This window comes from Monodelphis domestica, chromosome 6 (assembly GCF_027887165.1).
Source record: "Monodelphis domestica isolate mMonDom1 chromosome 6, mMonDom1.pri, whole genome shotgun sequence".
NCBI classification, from domain to species: domain Eukaryota; kingdom Metazoa; phylum Chordata; class Mammalia; order Didelphimorphia; family Didelphidae; genus Monodelphis; species Monodelphis domestica.
Genome location: NC_077232.1, coordinates 235,685,402 through 235,705,546, shown reverse-complemented (window position 1 = coordinate 235,705,546; position 20,145 = coordinate 235,685,402).

Sequence of the window (20,145 nt, the reverse complement as noted above, 5' to 3'; positions counted from 1 at the left end):
TGGTCAATTTGCTTTTTCCCTCAATACACTTTAATATAATGATTTCTTACCCCACTCCGCTACTTTGTATACTTGGTCTGTCTCAAAGAAGGGAAGACAGACAGACAGTACTGGATAAAATAGCACTTATTTATTTATATATTTAATTTTTTTTCTCCTGAAGTAACTAACATCTAGAAGCATGGAATCTTATAGAGCGATGATTCCTGGTTCTTAAGTAAAAATATCTAGATTTTAAATCAACTTTGTTGCTAACTCCTAAGCTGTGTGACACAGCAAACCATTTAACCACTCAGAATCCTTGTTTCTCTATTTTTATAAGAAGAATAATTAAAATTGATGAGCTTCTTTTCCATGTATTTTAAAAAGATCCAATGAGTTGAAGCATATAAAGTGCTAATCGAATATGTTATTACATTTAATACTATTTTTTCAGTTTATTTTAATAAATTGCTATGATCTGTTGATTTAAAGATAAAATATTTGCCCTACAACAATTAATTCAAAATGACAATAATGGTTGCTTAGGATTTAAAAAAAAACAAAAATAGAAAAATTAAAGAAATAAAACAGAACCCTGAAAAAGGAAAAGCTAAGTAGAATTATGAAAGGGAAAAAGGAAGAAAGAAAATACTGTATGCATAATTGTAAAAAATGTAAAGAGTGTTATTAAATTTTGTATTTTTGATGATCGTGTTTATGTATTGAATTGTTCAGTACCATTTGGATGGATCTCCTGTGGACAGTTAGCTTATTTCCTAAAGTTTATCAGAATCCTATTATACTTTAATCCTCTCCTAAAGCACTTACTCTCAGCTGTGGACTGTCCAGAAATCCAATTAGCACTCTCTCAACTCAATTTGCCAAGTATTTAATAGCAAGATTGAGTAGAATGAAGCTGAAAAAGGATACCTCAAGCATGCAATTTGTCATTCAACTAAGAAGTGATACAATATAGAGACTTACTTACATTTTTTTTCCTTTTTATGATATATTTTCCTACATGATAAGCTGAATGATCCACACTATTTTCTTGCTCTGACATTCATGTGACCTGGGAGAATTTGAAAATACCCTTTATCTTTTATCATATTGATAGGAAAAATATCATGAAAAATCTGAAATGTTTAAAGCAAAAATAGGTTTATATTTTTGCACAAGCTATCTTCCTCCACATTTTCTGAAAAAGAAAAAAGAAAAGTCTAATTAAAATCTACCTTTATATAATATTTTAAAATTTTCAAAGTATTTTATATATTATTTCATTTGAGCTTCATAACTCTAGGAGGTAAGTATATATATACAATTATAATTATATATTATATGTTATATGTACATATGATATATGTTTATATTTATATAATATTATCTCCACTTTTCATTTCAGGAAACCAAAGCTCAGAAATTAAAAGTAGTATGACCATAGTTACTTAAGTAATATTAAAACTGAGCTTTGTCACTAGAGATATGAGTTGTGTCTTTCCTGACTTCATGTTTAGCATTCTAACCACTAGCCCTCTCAAGGAAATAGAATAATAGCAATTTGCCACGATAATGAATGTGATAACAAACAGTTATGGGATTCTTTCCATGAGAAAGAAATTGCTATATGTATTCAGTTATTGTTTAGCAATCCAGAATTATACTCACAGTTATGAAACTGTTTGATCTGCTAATATCAATTTTGCATTATTTCCTGAGGTGTACATGGAAAAAGGAAAAGAAACTATATTTTCTAAAATATTTATAGCAGCTCTTTCTGTAGTAGCAAAGAACTGGCAACATCAATTGAATGGCTGAACAAATTTTGGTATATGACTATGATGGAATACTATTGTGCCATAAGAAATGACAAACAAGAAAATCACAAAAAACCTGGAAAGTTTTAGTGATCCAGAGTGAAGTGGGGAGAACCAAGACAGCATTGCATACAATTACAAAAGTAGCTCATGATGACAAAATATGAATGACTTAAGTATTACCAACAAGGCAAGGACACAGGACTTCACATGACTCACAAGGAAAGAGGCTATCTTCTATCATAAAAGGAACCATATTGAAATATACCACTCTTCACTTTATTTCTTCCATGAATTTTTGTCTAGTGTAAGCAATATATCTTGTTTCAGAACCCAATAAACAGGGAAATATGTATAATATGATAATATATGCACAGTCTATACCATGTTGTCTGACTTCTTGAGAAAGGGGGAGGCTGGAGGGAGAGGAAATAAAAGAATGAGATTTAGATTTTTGGACATAACTCATGTGGTAATTTGTTTCTCTTAGATAGGCATTATAATTTATTAAATATTTATAATAAATTATATCTTCTTGTTATATTAAATACTATATATACAAAAAATAAAAATACATGATAACTTGTAAGACATAACATTAAAAATGGAAGTTACTTCCACCAGGTGTTTTTCAAAACCATAAATCTGTCTCATTGTAATATGCAACAAAAATTTGGCTTTAATATTTTTATCAGTGTTTCACACGAGAAAAACTCTTTCTCTCTTCCTCCTCCTATCCACCCATTCCTTTCTTCCCCTTTTTCTTCATTCTTCTCCCTCCAAATCTGTATTCCCTACTCTTTCCTCTATGTATTGCCCTTTGATTGAGTTATGCCGTTACCTACCTGTTAGCACCAAAGATTGACTCTAGTTTCCAAGTCCAATATGGAGGGGTCATCACATCCTCTTCCTCATATGTCCTATTTTTCAAAGTTGCAGGGAATGTAAGAAAATACTACAATTCTACCCCAATATAAACATTCAATCCCAAAATTCAATCACCAATGAATCCTGAAGTAATCATTTTCCTAACAATTCCTTTAATATTACATCTCCTAAGAATCAATATTCATAAGTAAGAGACAGACTGAAGTAGATGTGTAAATGATTAGCTAGATCTAGATTTATAGAAAGGAATATATAGAAAGATAAAAAGAAATCTAGAATTAGAAATGAATATAAAAGAATAGATAAATAGAAGTAAAATAGACCTAAACATATCAATAGATATGGATGTAGACATAGATCTGTCTCCCTATCTTTGATCAAATCCGAAACATATTCTTCCTTTCATTTATAACCTAAGTGCATCATGTGCTCACTAGCCAAGGTCTTTCCCCACGATTTGCAACTACCATAATATTATGAAAATTAAAAAGAGAAAGTATTGAAGTTTAGCCATGGTTTGTGTCAATTTTTTAAAAAAGACAGTTATACGAGTCTACTAACATTGCTCTAAATAATGGAAACTTCATGACAATTAGATTTTCATAATGGATATCTCTGTCAGTATTATACATATTTCACTCTTCAGATATCAGCACACTGTAAAAATTCCTTTTCAACCATTACTATATTGTAAAACATAGTGCCAGATATTTATGAAAATAAAACACCCACACATGAAAGTAATTAATTAAAATATAATTACGTAACCAAACATTATCATCAACAACACTGGTGAGGTTAAATTTATGGTGATACAATCTAAATCTAAATGGTACATATACAAGTTTCCCAATTGTTGACATTCTATTCAGTCTATCTCCAGAAACAACTAGAGAGAATAGCTATTAGAATTAATGTTAGGAAGGTATGGCACAGCTCCTCATCAATTAACATCCACAACAAAATTCAAATATATGTTGAATTATAATTCTTCCAAATTAATAGCACCCATTAAATGAAATGAAATGTGCCATTTCCACTAATAATATAATAGTTCTGATGTATCATTTAATAGTGCTAAAGGCTCTGGTGTAAAAAACTATCACTTCTGGATTTCCAATAGTTCTGGCTATTATTTCTCCAAGAAGCCAGTATTCATCTCCACAATATTTCCTTCCCAATATAATGACTAAGGGCACTGTATTGGAAGCATTGCTATTCCTGGAGCTCTTGGGTTCTACGTCCTGGACTGTCTCCTTTAGTATCTTAAGGAGATGGTGGTCAAGGTGGTGGTGGTGCCATTACTTGTCCACAATATCTTGCCTCTTGTCTTTCACCAAGGCTTGTTGATGGAGACAGGCTGGGCTGCCTGCTCTTGGTGTGCCAGTTGGTGAGGTTGGTGAAGAAGGTGGGGTCCCTTTCAACACTGATTTCTACACTCAATGATGGCTTTCAGGGTGGGGATGAAAATAGGTTTGATGATTTGATAAACATTACTCTTCCCAAGACACTTGGTCTCAGTCATAGCTTTAGTTCATCAAGGTCTGAATTGAAATGCTATAGCACTGGATATTTGGTGCACAGGATGATGAGTCTACTTACTTTTTTCACGTCTAGCCCATGATCCATAGGCAGCTAGTGGCACAATGGATAGAGTACTGGGCATGAAGCCAGGAAGACCTGAATTCAAATCCAGCCTCAAACATATACTAATTGTTTGTGGCCTTGAGCAAGTCACTTAACCATGTTTGCCTTAGGTTCTATTTGTAAAATGCCCTGGAAAAGGAAATAGTGAACAATATCAGAATCTTTGCCAGGAAAACCTCAAATAGAGTCATGAAGAGTCAAGAATGGCTGAAATGAGTCAACAATCCCTGGATCCAGGAATTTATGCTTGAATTCTGTTAAAAGTTTCTTCTACTCTTTGGGAAAAATATATATTTTTTCACATAGTTCCTTTCCTGTTTAATTTAGTTCAGGTTAAAGATGTATTATACCTTGAGCCCCTGATTTACTGACCTTCCTCTTCCAATTTTTTATTGATTCAGTCCATTGTCTCTTTGGCTCTTGACTTCTATAAGACATTTTCATTAGCCTAATGTAAACCCTTTCCATTTACATTACTGTGGGGAATGAAGCAACTAGACCTTATTAAATGCATTTGTTTTTTTCGAGGCAAAGCACATGATTCTATACTCATGAACAACTAAATATCAAGGACTTATTTTTTATCCAAATTCAAAATCTAAGAATTTCCTCAAACTTTTATGGACATTTATGTCACTTGGTTCTTTCTTCCTTTTCTTAAATCTTCAGAAATTAGAAACACTCTTGGTGAAGTCTGGTGGATTCGTAGATTTTTTTTTTAATTTTGTGGCTTAAATAATAACTATTATATTTTAACTATTAAAATCTTTATTGCTCAGCAGTAGAATGAAGATAGATTAGTCTTTATCATTAACTTTTAATTGTTTCAAATTTATATTGTGTTGAATTAAAATCATGTTTAACCCCTATTGATTCTGTTCCCATGTCCTACCTTTGATCGTCACATTAAAATTTCTGAAACTCCAATTGTGAATTTAGTTCTTGAAACAGTTGGTTTCTGTTGCAAATTAATCAATTCTTTTCTATTGACTGAGCTGCTCATTTTCCTTTTGATCTCTTCTGATCATTCCCAAACTCTATATCTTTCTGCATTCAAGACATATATCATAATTTCAAATTGGGCTGTTGGTTTGCACCTTGCCTTTTGCTACTATTTCTATTTCTCTTGCAAGTAAGCACATCCCTCCCTGCAATGGGCTAATAATTCTCTCATATTGAGTCACAAGCCACCCAGAAAGTCCAAGTTGTAATCCATCTCTTTAATCTTCAAATGTATCAAGCTCTTATCTAAATTAAGGAGCAGATAGGGAGAAACTACTTAACACTATCTCCATCATCTTCTTCCAACTATCTGTTAATAAATGATTCACTTTCCTAGACCAGTTGTTCAAGATGAGGACTATAGCCCATGGACTCAGACACAGCTTTCATTCATACCTCAGTTGCCCAAAAAATAAAGGGATGATTGATTTCTGCCCCCTTTTTAGTCATATTCTGAAAAATGTAGCCTCAATAATAACTTTTTGTTGGAGAGAAGGGAAATTACACATAACTAACATCTATACTATCACCATATCAGTTGATTTTGTTTTTTTTTTTCCTTTGTCAGAAGAAAACTTTCATGTGACCCTGGGAAAGTCATTTAACTACTATTGCCTAGCCCTCACCACTCTTCTGCCTTGGAACCAATATATAGCATTAATTCTAAGATAGAAAGTAAGGTTTTGTTTTGTTTTTTAAGAAAGGAAAATTCCATTGGGTATATCTAGTGAAAGGCCAAAAATCTCAAAAACAAAACAACCAAAAAAAAAATAACCCTTCTGATAGCACTTAGCACAGGGCTTGGCACATAGTTTAAATAAATGTTTATTGACTGAATAACTGTGGCCCCTCCATCAACTGCCTGATGTTTTAACACTACCAGAATTCTTTCACTATATCCACACCAAAAAGGTCTATTCAAGGTTCAGAGAATATTCAAGCAACTAGTATCTGGAAGTGAATGATTATTGGTTTTTATTTCTATTAGAGTCAGCTAGATGACTTAGTGGATGGATATCTGGATTTGGATTTAGGAAGACCTGAATTCCCATCCAGCCTCAGATGCTTATTAGCTATGTGGCAGCAGGCAAGTCACTGTACCCTGTTTGTCGCAACACGCTGGAGAAGTGAATGGCAAACCACTCCAGTATCTTTGCAAAGAAATGCCCGTGGCAGTATTGGTAGGGTCTACAGGGTCATGGAGAGTCAGACACAGCATAGCAACTAGACAGACTAAGTAAATAAGCATTTATTAAGCTTCTATTTATGTGCAGGATCCTGCTAAACTGAGGATAAAAAGCAAGGCAAGAACAGTGCCTACCCTCATGGGAGAGTCAGCATGTAAACAATTAAATATGAAAATAAAATAAAATATGAGGTGAACAATGCCTCATGTTCCACAAATGTGTGTGCATATACATGTATGAGAAAGTATGTGTATTCATGTGTTCCTGTGTGTATGGGACTTAAGAACTGAATCTCTCACTTGCCCATTTCTCCAAATTGAAAATGCCCCTCTGAAAAGTCACTTACCCAAATCTGCATCTAAGAAGAGGATTGATTTGCCATGATTTCAGCCATGATCTGGTGGCTGGAGAACTCTGTGCCAAAGTAACTGCAGGCAGGAAAGCTTCAGAGGGTCTGTTTTGCAAGTCTGTCCAATACGGAGAATAAAACAGATTGGCTGACCAAAAGATTTCATTCTCAAGGTTTCAGAGGGTGATTACCAATAATTGATTTTAAAGGTTACTGAGACTACCTTGACAGGCCCTTTTGCAAATATGCTTCTGCACTCTTTGAGCAACTGAAAGAAAATTAAATCAGTCGCCACACCCGATTGACTTTGCTGTCATCCCAGTTTGTGATGGTGTCAACAGCAGCATCCATGCCCAGCTTTTCAACATGCCTAGACCCCAGTGATCTCTTAAACCAAAACAATTATTGTCTGCCTTTCCTTTTTTCTCCTTAAATTTATTTTCCTCATAAAGCTGGGTGACCTTTTCTGTCAGAGCAGTTCAACAAAAATGGCAGTATAAGAAGAGCACAGTCATTGCTGAACTTCCAGAAGCAAGGAAATTATGTATCTCTTGTTTTCCACCTTTTTTTTTTAATGTCAAGCTCTGGAGCAGTGCTGTCAGAACAGTAAAGTGAAAATAAAATCAGAAGGCAAATATCTAAACATCCAACATGCGTTATAGTTAATAAAAAGAAAAAGTTTCTCCTTATTTAAATATGAATATTTGGGTGCATATGAACAGAGTATATTAATGTGTGTATATGTGAGTATCTGTGTCTGTGTGTATGTGTATGATTTTGTTACCAGGGTATTGAAAATAAAATCAGAAACGTGTTGAGTTAATATTTTAAGAAGTATCTAGGTATCTTGAGTCATAAGTAAACAATATACTGATTCTCTTCATTTTAATTTATTGTATATAATAAAATTATAAATTTAGAGCTAGAAGAGTACTTTAGAGGTTATCTACTCTAATTCTCTCATTTTACAGGTGAAGAAAGTAAGGCTGCTACATAAAATGACTTGCTCAAAGTTAGTAAGTGGCACGTCTTGGATTTCAACCTGCACCCTCTGGTTTAAAATCCAGTATAGTTTTCACTATGGTACAGTGGCACTGCTGTCTGGAAAATACAGAGGTAAGGTAACACATACTCTTTCTCTCAACTTTGGTCTCCATTGGGCAGATAATATAATTTTTAAATGAAAAAAATCCTGATTAAATATGGAATCCTATGACTCTTAGTAGGGGGAAGACAGGAATTGCATGTGTGCACATAGACATACATATAGGTAAATGTGAGTATTTATACATACATGTCTACCAATTGAAAGGACAGATATGGATGCATGTCTGCCAATGAAGAAGTGCACACACAAGTGCGCACACACACACACACACACACTTCCTTTTTATTGGTAGACATGTATCTGGTAAAAGCATTCTGGCTCATTTTAATCTATTTTAACAAGTCTAATAAATATCTACTAGGTGCTAGACACTAATCAAAGTAGGAAACACAAAATAAAAATGGAATTATAGTTCTCAAGGTGGCTTACATTGCTTTAAAATTAAGGCTGCAGACTAATCTTTAACGTTCTGACTCCCTTTTTAAGAGAAGCGGCATGTTTTCAATAGGCAGACTGTTGACTAGAGACTCTGAGGTGATTATAATTTCCTTCATGGAATGAGATCATGACTTATTTATCTGTCTATTTCCCTCAATATCTACCTAGTGTAAAACATGGAGAATAGGAACATATTAAAAGTTTTATAAGATGAATATATAATTAGATGAAGTTAAATAGGTTTATTAGAGGGTTTCCTGCATGAATTAGCTAAAAAAGAAGGAAGAGATTGGAGATCCTGTGTGTGCAAACACAGGGCTTCTATAATAAGTCATTTGGCTGTTAAACTCAACAAATAGAAGCCACTCGTTACAATAGAATAACCATAGAGCTAAATTAGTGATGAAGCACAAGGACTTGTATCCCTGATTATCAAAATTGATGTATCTCCCTAGGTCTGGGATATTTTACTGACAGTTTTTTTTTTTTGGGGGGGGGTTGAGGTTAGGTCACTCCTGGGTACTGTGTAATTAGAATCTGTTACCCTAAAAAAAGAACTATGATTCCCTAAAAATATATAATTCCCAGTAAAACTAGGATTCATAGCAAAACTAGGATTCCCAGCACCCACTCTCTTCCTGTTATTATGTGCTGACATAGACAGTATATAAACATGATGCAGCCCTGCCTCTCACTCGCTCTCTCTTTCCTTCCTATCGTGGTTTTGGTAGAGAGGGGATTTTTGTTCAGGTAGAAAAACTTAGTCACGTGATTCTATTTTGTCAGATAATAAACTTTATAAAAATAGTACTTGAAGTATTGCACATTAATTTAAATCTTACAGTACCTTGTATTGGAACTGTATAAAGTTCTAGGCTATCTGACATCTATGGACATTCATCCTCTTTGCCACCAGCAGACTTTTACCCATAAAAGACAAAGCTCCCTAATAATTAAACCCCAATTCAATTTGTTAATTAAATTCACATAAATTAATGCTGCCTGATTATTAAATGATTCTCAACTACGTCATTGAGTCACAGAACAGATTTTATCTTGTAAAATATGGGATACATCTTTTGGAATTGTAAGGGGGCCACTACTGCTGGGAGTGGAGCGACTTTGTCTCTGATTGTATCAAAGTGCTGATGAGAAGGGACAAGAAGGTGAAAAGGATTCATGGTAGATGTATACTTCATCCCCTTGTTACATGAATGATGTCTTGACTTTTATAGGCTTAAAAACAATAGCAATTAAAAGAAAAACATTTTATCTAACAAATTTTAAATTATAATACCATAATTTGGATAGATTAATGGATAAATGAATGAATGAAATGTTGAATGAATGAATGAAAATATTTATTGGAATTTTTTGGTATAAATTAGGCAAAATAAGAAGAGAAAACAGAGCCCTATACTTTAAATTTGAATGCTTTAATAGCTCTATAATACACTGTCACGTTTGCTAGTCAGCCAATAGCAAGACAATGCATAGCTTGAGACTATCATATGGATTTGGAGCAAGTCTTGGAAGTTGGCCTAATTTTTAAGTATTTGTTTTCTATCTTAGCATTTACATGACACTTAAAACACATGTTAATTAATGAGTAATCACTAGCACCACAGCACCACTGTGGTGAGTCAGTCTGGTGCATGGGAAAGAGTAATGGGCTTGGAGCCAAGCTCCTTCAGATATTAGCTGCGTGGCCACAGGAAAGTCATCATTTTGTTTTTATAATTTTGTTATGTGTAAAACAGGAGTAATACTACTTACCCCACCTACATTGTAGAGTTATAATGGGGGCCAGATGAGAAAATAAATATAAATAATATCACAATCTCTGAAAAGCTGAATTAATAAGTGATAATTATTATTTTGGCATGTAAAAATCAACTGTCAAGGAGCGAAATGACTGAACAAAATAACAAATAGAAGAAAGTCAGGAAAGCTAAGAAGTGCAGGTGAGATTTGGAAGTAAAAAATGAAATGGGCCAATATACTTGGCCTCATTTAGGATGAGACAAAGGAACTAGACTCTAGTCATTGTTTTTGTCATAAGAGTTGAGGACGATTATAATTTGACAGATGCTATAGAGGACGTTAAAGACATCATAGGAATTATCTAGTCTAGTCCCCTCATTCTTTAATCAAGATAAACTATATTGTTTTTAATTTTAAAATAATTTGTTGATGAGCTATATGATTATGAACAACATTATAATGTTATATTATATATGTGTAGAATCAGTTTATTATGTTGTCATATGGATTAGAGATCACAAAAGTGATCCGGAGAACCTGCTTGACTTAATTAACTTCTAGTCAATTTGATTGTAATGTGCATATTACATACAAGTACCTTATGTAAATATATAGCACATAAATATACCCTACTTATATATCATATAAGTATATTAGTTATATATACATATAGATATATATTCTATTTATATCACAGAGGATCTGGTGAGCCTCAGACAGTCAATATGATGAATCCCCACACATTTTTTATTACAGTCATTTGATTTTTGTTAGAAATGGATATTTCCTATTGACTGTAATGTGTAGCCTTTACTATGGAACATGAGGCTTATTAAAATGTCACAGACAGAATGGGTGAATGACTTGAATATAAAGAAGGAAACTATAAGTAAAGTAGGTGAACATAGAATAGTATACTTGTCAGATCTGTGGGAAAGGAAAGATTTTAAGACCAAACAAGAGATAGAAAATATTACAAAATGTAAAATGAATAATTTTGATTACATTAAATTAAAAAGTGTTTGTACAAGCAAAATGAATGTAAGCAAAATTAGAAGGAAAGCAACAAATTAGGAAAAAAATCTTTATAACAAAAACCTTTGACAAAGGTCTAATTACTCAAATTTATAAGGAGCTAAATCAATTGTCCCAAAAAAAATCAAGCCATTCCCCAATTGATAAGTAGACAAGGGAGATGAAGAAGTAATTTTTAGATAAAGAAATCAAAACTATCAATAAGCACATGAAAAAATGTTCTAAAGCTCTTATAATTAGAGAAATAGAAATCAAAGTAACTCTGAGTTACCACCTCACACCTAGCAAATTGGCTAATATGACAGCAAAGGGAAGTAATGAATGTTGGAGGGGATGTGGCAAAATTTGAACATTAATTGCTTTTTTATTAATTTTTAACATAAAATGCATTGCTGGTGAAATTATGAGTTGATCCAACCATTCTGAAAGGTTAATTTGGAACTATGTCCAAAGGGCTTTAAAATATTTCCTGCCCTTTGATCTAGCCATACCACTGCTAGATTTATGGCCCAAAGAGATAATAAGGGGAAAGTCTTGTACAAAAATATTTATAGCCACACTGTTTATGGTGGCATTGGAATTGGAAATTGGAATTGGAAAATGAGGGGATGCCATTTGAATGGGGAATGACTGAACAAGTTCTGGTATATGTTGGTGATGGAATACTATTGTGCACAAAGGAATAATGAACTGAAGGAATTCCATATGAACTGGAAAGACCTCCAGCAAGTAATGCAGAGTGAAAGGAACAGAACCAGGAGAACACTGTACACAGAGATGGATACACTGTGGCACAATCAAATTTAATGGACTTCTCTACTAGTAGCAATGCAATGATCCAGGACAATTCTGAGGGACTTGTGAGAAAGAATGCTATCCACATCCAGACAAAGAATGGTGGGAGCAGAAACACAGAAGAAAAACAACTTCTTGTTTGTTCAATGGGGATAGATTGGGATATAGACTCTAAATGATCACCCTAAATCAAATATTAATAATATGGAAATAGGTCTTGATCAATGATACATGTAAAACCCAGTGGAATTGCTCATTGGAGGGGAAATAACATGAATCATGTAACCATAGAAAAATATTCTAAATAAATTAATTCAATAAATAAACTTTAAAATAAAATAAAATATCACAGAGAATAACTGATTAGACCACAGTAATTGTTCAGCTATTTTGCATCTTGGTAACTACCCACTGAGTCAAGGAAAGAGGTTGCAGTTTGAGGGACCTCTTCTTTCTCTGCTCTATAAAAGACAGCTCTGAAAACTACTATTGGCTGAGGATATGTTTCTAGATCTTTCTATTCCTTAGAATTAGAAGAGGGAGAATGGGGTGTCTCTTTCCCTTTATCCTTAGAGGTAATTTTAACTTGTAGCAGAAATATATGAAAGTAAGAGCCATGGGCTTGGTCAATTAAGCCTTAGACTTTCAGATTTGTAGAGAGAGGTAGAGTTCATCACCAAACAAGGAATACAGATGATCGTAGAAGATAAAAGAACAACTCTAATGACATGAAATATAAGGGGGGAAATATTGCCTCCTCCTCATAGAGGCCAGATATATTGGTCTACTTATTTCTAATATTCCATTCTTCTACTTCAACATCTCACCTGCATCTTTTAGCTTTCCTGCCTTTTTTTCTAGATTATGGTTGTTCTGTAATTTTTCAGTTATATTTGATTCATTCTGACCCTATTTGAGGTTTTCTTGGCTAACATACTGAAGAGGCTTGCCATTTCCTTTTCCAACTCATTTTACAGATGGAAAAATTGAGGCAAACAAGGTGAGGTAACTTGCCCAGGTTCTCACAGCCAGTGTCTGAGGATATATTTGAACTTAGAAAGATAAATTTTCCTTCTGGACTTAGCTCAAATAGAACCTTTTAGAAGAAGCTTTTCCTATTACCTATAGGTAGTGCCTTCTATCCAAGATTATCTTATCTTATCTTACATATACACATATACACGTGCATGTGTCTATACACATATGTGTATATGTTTATATGGGTGTGGGTGGGTGTATTACAAGCTGTCTCCACCAGGAGTATGTGAGCTTCTTGAAAGGACTCTATTTATTCATTTACTTACGTGTTTGTTTTTACCTTTCTTTATATCTTCAGCATTTAGCACAGTGTTTTCTAATAATAAAACTTCAGAAATGTTTATTGATTTATGAGTTGAGAATCCCTAAGACTTAGGCTGGAAAAAAATCTGGGAATTCCTAACAGTTCTCAGGCTGTGCCTATTCCCTAGCTAATGATTTCCTTAATAATGTGCTTCCTGGAGGAGGACAGGACTATCTTATATCTTAAAAAACAAAAGGATTCCATGACCTGGATGGGCATCCCTCCTTGATAAGTGCTGTGAGTTGCTAATACAGTGCAAATGTGAAATGAATACAAACTCTCTATCCGAAGTCCCACAAGGACTTTATACCTTCCAAGGTATAAAGGAGAACATAATGAATATAACTGTTATGTTAGTGTTTTATATTTCCTAGAGTTGTTCTCACATACTTCTGAGTCTTTTTGACCTCATATAGCTTCTCCAGTGGAGATAATAAGTAGTCGCCCTATACCTGATATTGTCAATAAACTATCTTTTCTAAAGAATATTCTGTTCCCCACATTTTGGGGAGACTTTTGATGTGTGATGTAATTCTTGTATGTAGAGGTTCCTCTAGTGAGTCCCCCTCCCAAGAAGAAGGTAGAGACAGAGAGAAAACCTGACTGATTCTCTTGGTGATCAGACCCCAGAATTAAATCTCAGTATATGTGAACCCAGGATTTGGCCTTAGGGTACTCTTTTGTAAAATAAGGGGAAAAGTATGCTCTTATTGAAGTCAGTACAGTTTTGCTTTGGTTTCCTGTAAATTCAGAACATTTCCAAAACTATGATTTCATCGATGTAGGGGTACTATCTTCAACAATGCCAGTCACAGCTCTTTTCCTCTTCTGCCTCCCCAGCTGCCATAGCAGAAGTCTTAAAGATCTTTGACTTGTTCTACTCTGCTCTATGAGCCTTTCCAGTTTGATCTTACTGACATGATTCCTCTCCCTGGGCACAGCCTTGAAAAATTCAACCTCTCCCATGATAAAAAGATGCAGCTGACCTTTGGAAATTGGCTAGTGAAGCCTAACTTTTCTAAATTTTTCCCCCATTCTAGTCTCACTAGCATCGCCAAAGTAGGTAATCTAGACAATTTTTCTCATCTTTAAGCCAGTGTGACATGTTTGTTGCTTTGAGAAGGTAAAGATAGACAATGATAAATCTGCTTATTAAGAAAGGCTTCAGAGACAAAATGGGACCAGAGGTTGACTGTAGAATACCTGAAAAGAGTTGCTGAAATATCGAGTAAAAGTAGTTCACAAACAGAAGATGCAAGAGCTTCACAGCTAGCACTGAGGCATTAATCTTACCCACATAAGGTAGTTGCTTAATAAATTGGTGTTGGTTTTGGGGGTTGTTCAGTGGCTTCAGGGTGTCTGAATCTTTCTAACCCCATTTGGGATTTCCTTGGAAAAGGTACTGGAGCAGTTTACCATTTCATTTTCCATCTCCTTTGACAGATGAGGAAACTGAGGCAAATAGGGTTAGGGTCCAGGTCCAAAGTCACCCAGCTAACAAGTGTCAGAGGTCCAACTTGAACTCAAGATGGCCTTCAAGTTCAGCTCTCTGAACTATGGTGCCATCTAGCTGCCCAAATACATAATGTGTTTAATAAATATTTGTTGATTTCAATGCAATTAAAACATTCCCTTTTCCTTTGTGTTTTGCTAATGAATAATCTTCAAAAGCCTTTTTAAAAAAGTAACAGAAGTCTTTGCTGAGCCATTCAAGATTCACCATATGGGTAACCCTCATGATCTGACACATTTAGATGTATCAGTGTGAAAATCACAGTCTAGTGTGAAAAACAAAACAGTAGATTTGGCATGAGAAGACCTGGGCTAAGTCCTCGGTCTGACACTTCGAGCTGTGCAACATTTCAATGCTGAGACGCTGACTTCCTTGCAGTTCCTCAATAGAAGCACTCCATCGACTGATACGGCCTTTTCTCTGGCTATTCTCCATGCATGTAATCCTCTCGCTCTCTTCATTTATGGCTCCTGGCTTTCCTGGCTTCTCTCAAGTCCCAGCTAAGATCTCACCTCCTAAAGAAAGCCTTTGCCAATCGCAGTTAATTTTAGTGCCACCCCTCTTTGATTATTTCCAATTTATTGTGGAAGTGGCTCATTTGTATGTATTTGTTTGCATGCTGTCTGTGTTCAACTGTGAGCTGAAGTAGAGCAGGGACTGTCTTGAACCAGCTTTTATTTTCTTTTTGTGTCCTCAGATATTCAGTGACTGGCGCATGGTAGGTGCTTCATAAGTGTTTGTTGACTGTGGACAAATAACGTTAGCACCTGGTATCTAACAATAATTACCTTTGAAAAGGGGGATAACAACTTTCAGTGCCTACTGCAAAGGACTTTTATGAAAAAATTCTATGGAAATGTGTTTTATTATTATAAAGAGACAATGATTTTATATTTATTCATAAATAGACATATTTAAGTTTGACCTTGCATTGAAGATAATAAATGTTTTCTTTTTTCCATAGGTTTCAGTCTTCTAATTCACTCCAAAAATCCCTGAATATCAAAAACAAATTTGCACTCTCTAATTATTTAAAAATAATAGGAAGATGAACTTTGAGAAATTAGAAGAGCAGTAATAGCCTAAAGAAACAGATATCCGGTGAGCCTTCTTCTTCATGGGGGGAGGAAGGTGCTACTTGAACAAAATGGTGTATACACCATAAGATGCAATCTCTTTATTGAATGTGTTTGCTTGATTTCTTTTCTTGTTTGGAATGGGGAAGGCACTTCCTGAAATGACTGTAAGAAATTAATTTAAAAGATAGTTTCTATATGTAGTTGTTTTTTTTAAATTATGTATTAATCCTTTAAAACTACACTATGAGAAAGTTAGCATAAGCATTATTCACTTCAACTTAGAGGTGGAGACGCTGAAGTCAAGACAGATTGAATGGCTAGCCCTGGATCACCAAACCCTGGTGGCCAAACCAGGACTCAAATTCAGTGCTTTTTGTTCTTTGTCATGCTTCCTCTCCATAAACCCCACACAGTGAATTCAACAGCAGCCTCAACAATTCTCTTTTCCTTCCTTTATACACAGATCTAAATTTGGAGTTTAAAAGAATGTTAACACAAACACAAAAAGTATGTGTATTAGCTCCAATTCATACTAACTATGAATGCTGCCCACAGTGGGAAAGAGATGATTGTTCTTCATGACATACTTTGGGGACAGGCTTTAAAGTTATAGAGCATCATTAAAAGCATCTGGGAGATGGAAGGGACTCCAAATCACACACACACACACACACACACACACACACACACACACACCACTCAGTCTACTCTATGCAGTTAAAGGTTAAAAACAAATTCCTAATAATCTCTGACTTCCAAGAAAGGATAAGGACATGAGGTAAAGGCTTGAAGTTATGCTCTCTCTACAAAGATTCCAGGGTAAAAGCGTATTTTCTTTGTATTGTTCCGCCTGTTCATAGGAGACAGGCACCATGAGAAGAGAGAGAGAGGAAGGGAGAGAGAGACAGACAGACAGACAGACAGACAGACAGACAGAGACAGAGAGAGACAGGGAGAGACAGGGAGAGACAGGGAGAGACAGGGAGAGACAGGGAGAGACAGGGAGGGACAGGGAGAGACAGGGAGGGACAGGGAGAGACAGGGAGAGACAGGGAGAGACAGGGAGAGACAGGGAGAGACAGGGAGAGACGGAGAGGGAGGCAGGGAGGAAGAAAGATGGGGGAGAGGGAAAGAGAAAAAGAAAGAAAGGGAGGGAGAGAGGGGAGAGAGGGAGGACAGGAGAGAGAGAGAGAGCACCTTGTGATGTCTTTTACATGGATCCTAGAATTCCTTATGAGAAAATTCATGCTATCAATGAAGATCAGCAATGACTCTGCAATTTGTAGCCTTAGAGATCTGCCTGGAGGTTCTGAAAACTGTGATAGAGGAATGATCCAGAGACTTTGAGGGACAGAGCCTGGAGGACATGCTGAGGTTTGCATCCACAGCAGGGGATGGTGAAGGAGGTTTGGAATCTTGAGGGAAGAGGAGATTCCAAGAGGAGAAGGTTGATCTCTCTTTCTTGAGAAGCCAAGGGTGACAGGCTGATCAGGGATTTCTCTCCTGAGCCATACAAAATTCCTCATTGATCCTCATCACCATTTCCCCCCAAAGACACCAAGAGTTGTGACAGACCTGAGAAGAAGAACTGCATCAGAAGATCTCACACAGCTGAGTCTGCATATTAGCTCTGCTGTGCTAAGACCAGGGGTGGGTCTCTCAAGTTTGGGGGGAGAGAAAAAGATATTTTAGACAGGCAGAGACTTTCCTTACCCTCTTTCCTATAAACTCCAACCTGCAGACATCTTGTTTATCTTACCCCTAACCATCATTTGTTAGAATGAAGTGTCAGTTATCTTAAAGTGACTTCCTAGTCATATTAAAGGGGGAGAGAGCTGATTTCTCTCTTTCCCCAAGGGAAAAGGTTTACCCATTAATCAGTTATTAGAGGAGAGTAAAGGCAGGGTTAGTGGAGAGACATTTGAAGAAGACTGAAGGGGAGAATCCATCTCACCCTCCTTCTACTTTCTGGGATCATCTACTCTTTCTCCATTATACCCAAACCAGCCCTCTAATAAAAAAGCTAAGTGTTTGACCAAGTGTCAGAAATAAGAGTATATACCCACAGAAAGACTTGAACACAGGTCTTCCAATTCTTTTTTAAAAATTTTATTAATACAATTTATTTAAAAGTATCTCAGCCTCTCTTTACCTGCCCTAAACCATAGAAAGCATCATTTAGCAAATATTTATGTATAAATAGTGTCTTTCCTGTTTCCATTTTTAGTTCATTCTCTGGAAGTGAACATTCACAAGTTATTCTTCAAATATTAAATCTGCAGTTTTAAATAATGTTCTCCTAGTCTTGCTTGTTTCTCTCTTTATTATCTCATGTAGTTCTTTCCAAGGGGTTTTTTATAATTAACTTGATTGTCATTTCTTACAATATATCAGTGTTCCCTCACAATCATATATCACAATTTGTTCAGCCATTCCCTGATTGAAGGACAGAAGGACATCCCCTAGATTTCCAGATCTTTGTCTCCACAAAGAGAGCTGCAATAAATGTGGAACATATCAGTTCTTTTCCTGTTTCCCTGATCTCCTTGGGAAACATACAAAGCAATGGTAATACTGGATCTAAGGGTATACACAGTTTTATAACTCTCTGGACACAATTCCAACATGAGTTTCAAGGGAGATGAATCTGTTCACAATTCCACCAACAATGTATTAATGTCCCCATTTTCCCACATCAATCTTCTTAATTCTTGAGCTGGCTATATTATGCTGCTTCTCATATTAGAAAAATATTGACAGTTAATAGGTAAATAACATAAAAAATAAGGTGGTTTATATAGAAAGTTTTGCTAGGGAAGAATTTTTGTTTTGTTTTAATTTGGGTTGAGATGGAGGAAGGGAAGGAGACAATGTTGCCCCAGAATTCTATACACCAGCCAAAAATAGGCCTTGGGCCCAACTTGAAGTCAGCAACACAATTTTCCTTTGTTCTCACAAACTATACGGCATCTGGTGGGCTGAACTATAAAGAACATTGTGCACAATTCATAATGTATTTGTCTATAGTACAATTTAAGGACACAAGTGAGCATATTAGATTTGAAGAGATGGAATGTGGCAGCTCTATTCATTTGCTGTCCCATGATGGCTCCTTGGGTATCATTATCACATGCTGCAGTGAAGAAGCAAATGCCAAAAGGACATTGATATAGGAATGACAAGGCCTACCATGATTGAACTTTGAAAACACTGACACTCTAAATGGAGAAAAGACATTGACAGCTTGCCTACATTCAAATATCACTAAACACCCACTCATATTTAGAAATATTCACTTAAAATAGCTTAATTAAAACATATTTAAGAAAATCTTCAAAGGTAATAATGAAACAATTTATGTTATTGTCATTTGAGCTTTTCTTTCTTTTTTTTTTAAGAAGTCAACTTGACATGTCTTTTTCAAGAAACACTAGGATTTCAGTTGCTTCTATAATGGGTGTGGGGGCACCATAATAAGCACCTACATTTCCAAAAGAATGTATCTTTTTTGGCAAAATCTGTAGCTTGTGTTTTGGTTTTCTTCTTACGCAGAATAGTTTCCCACCAGAACTATTACATTGGACTTGGAACCAGATGTGAGCTTGTGTTATGGCTCTGGCATTTACTAACTATGAAACCATGAATAAATCACTTAGTTTCTTTAACTTTCTATTTCCTCATCTATAAAGTGAGAGTGTTAGGATACAATCCCCAAGGCGTTCACTTTAGTTTAAACTCCTGCATGTGGGTGCTTTATCTGAAGATGCACATCGTAAGTTATCTCTGTCTGCCCACTCCATCCATCAGGCACAACAAGCCATGGTTAAGCAATGCCTGTATTCCTCGATGCATGCTAAAATGCTAAACTCCTAACTTTGGCAGCATCTACCCTAAAAATGTGAGAAAGCAGAGATGCAGGAAGGCAAAGTAATATGGGTGATTTCATAGGGAAAGAAAAGATGAAAAGTGAAAAGTTCTAGACCCTCAAAGGACTTACATTCTATAAAAATAACTAAGATGTATATGTGAGAATATATTCAGAACATGTACAGATTAATTTCAAAGGACAGAGATGGCACCAGAATCTATTTCCTTCTTAGACACACACACATACATAATTACAACAATGTATTAAGAATTAGGAAGACTGATATGGAAAAATGGAGTCACTTATCTACCGCTGAGGGAACTATGAACTG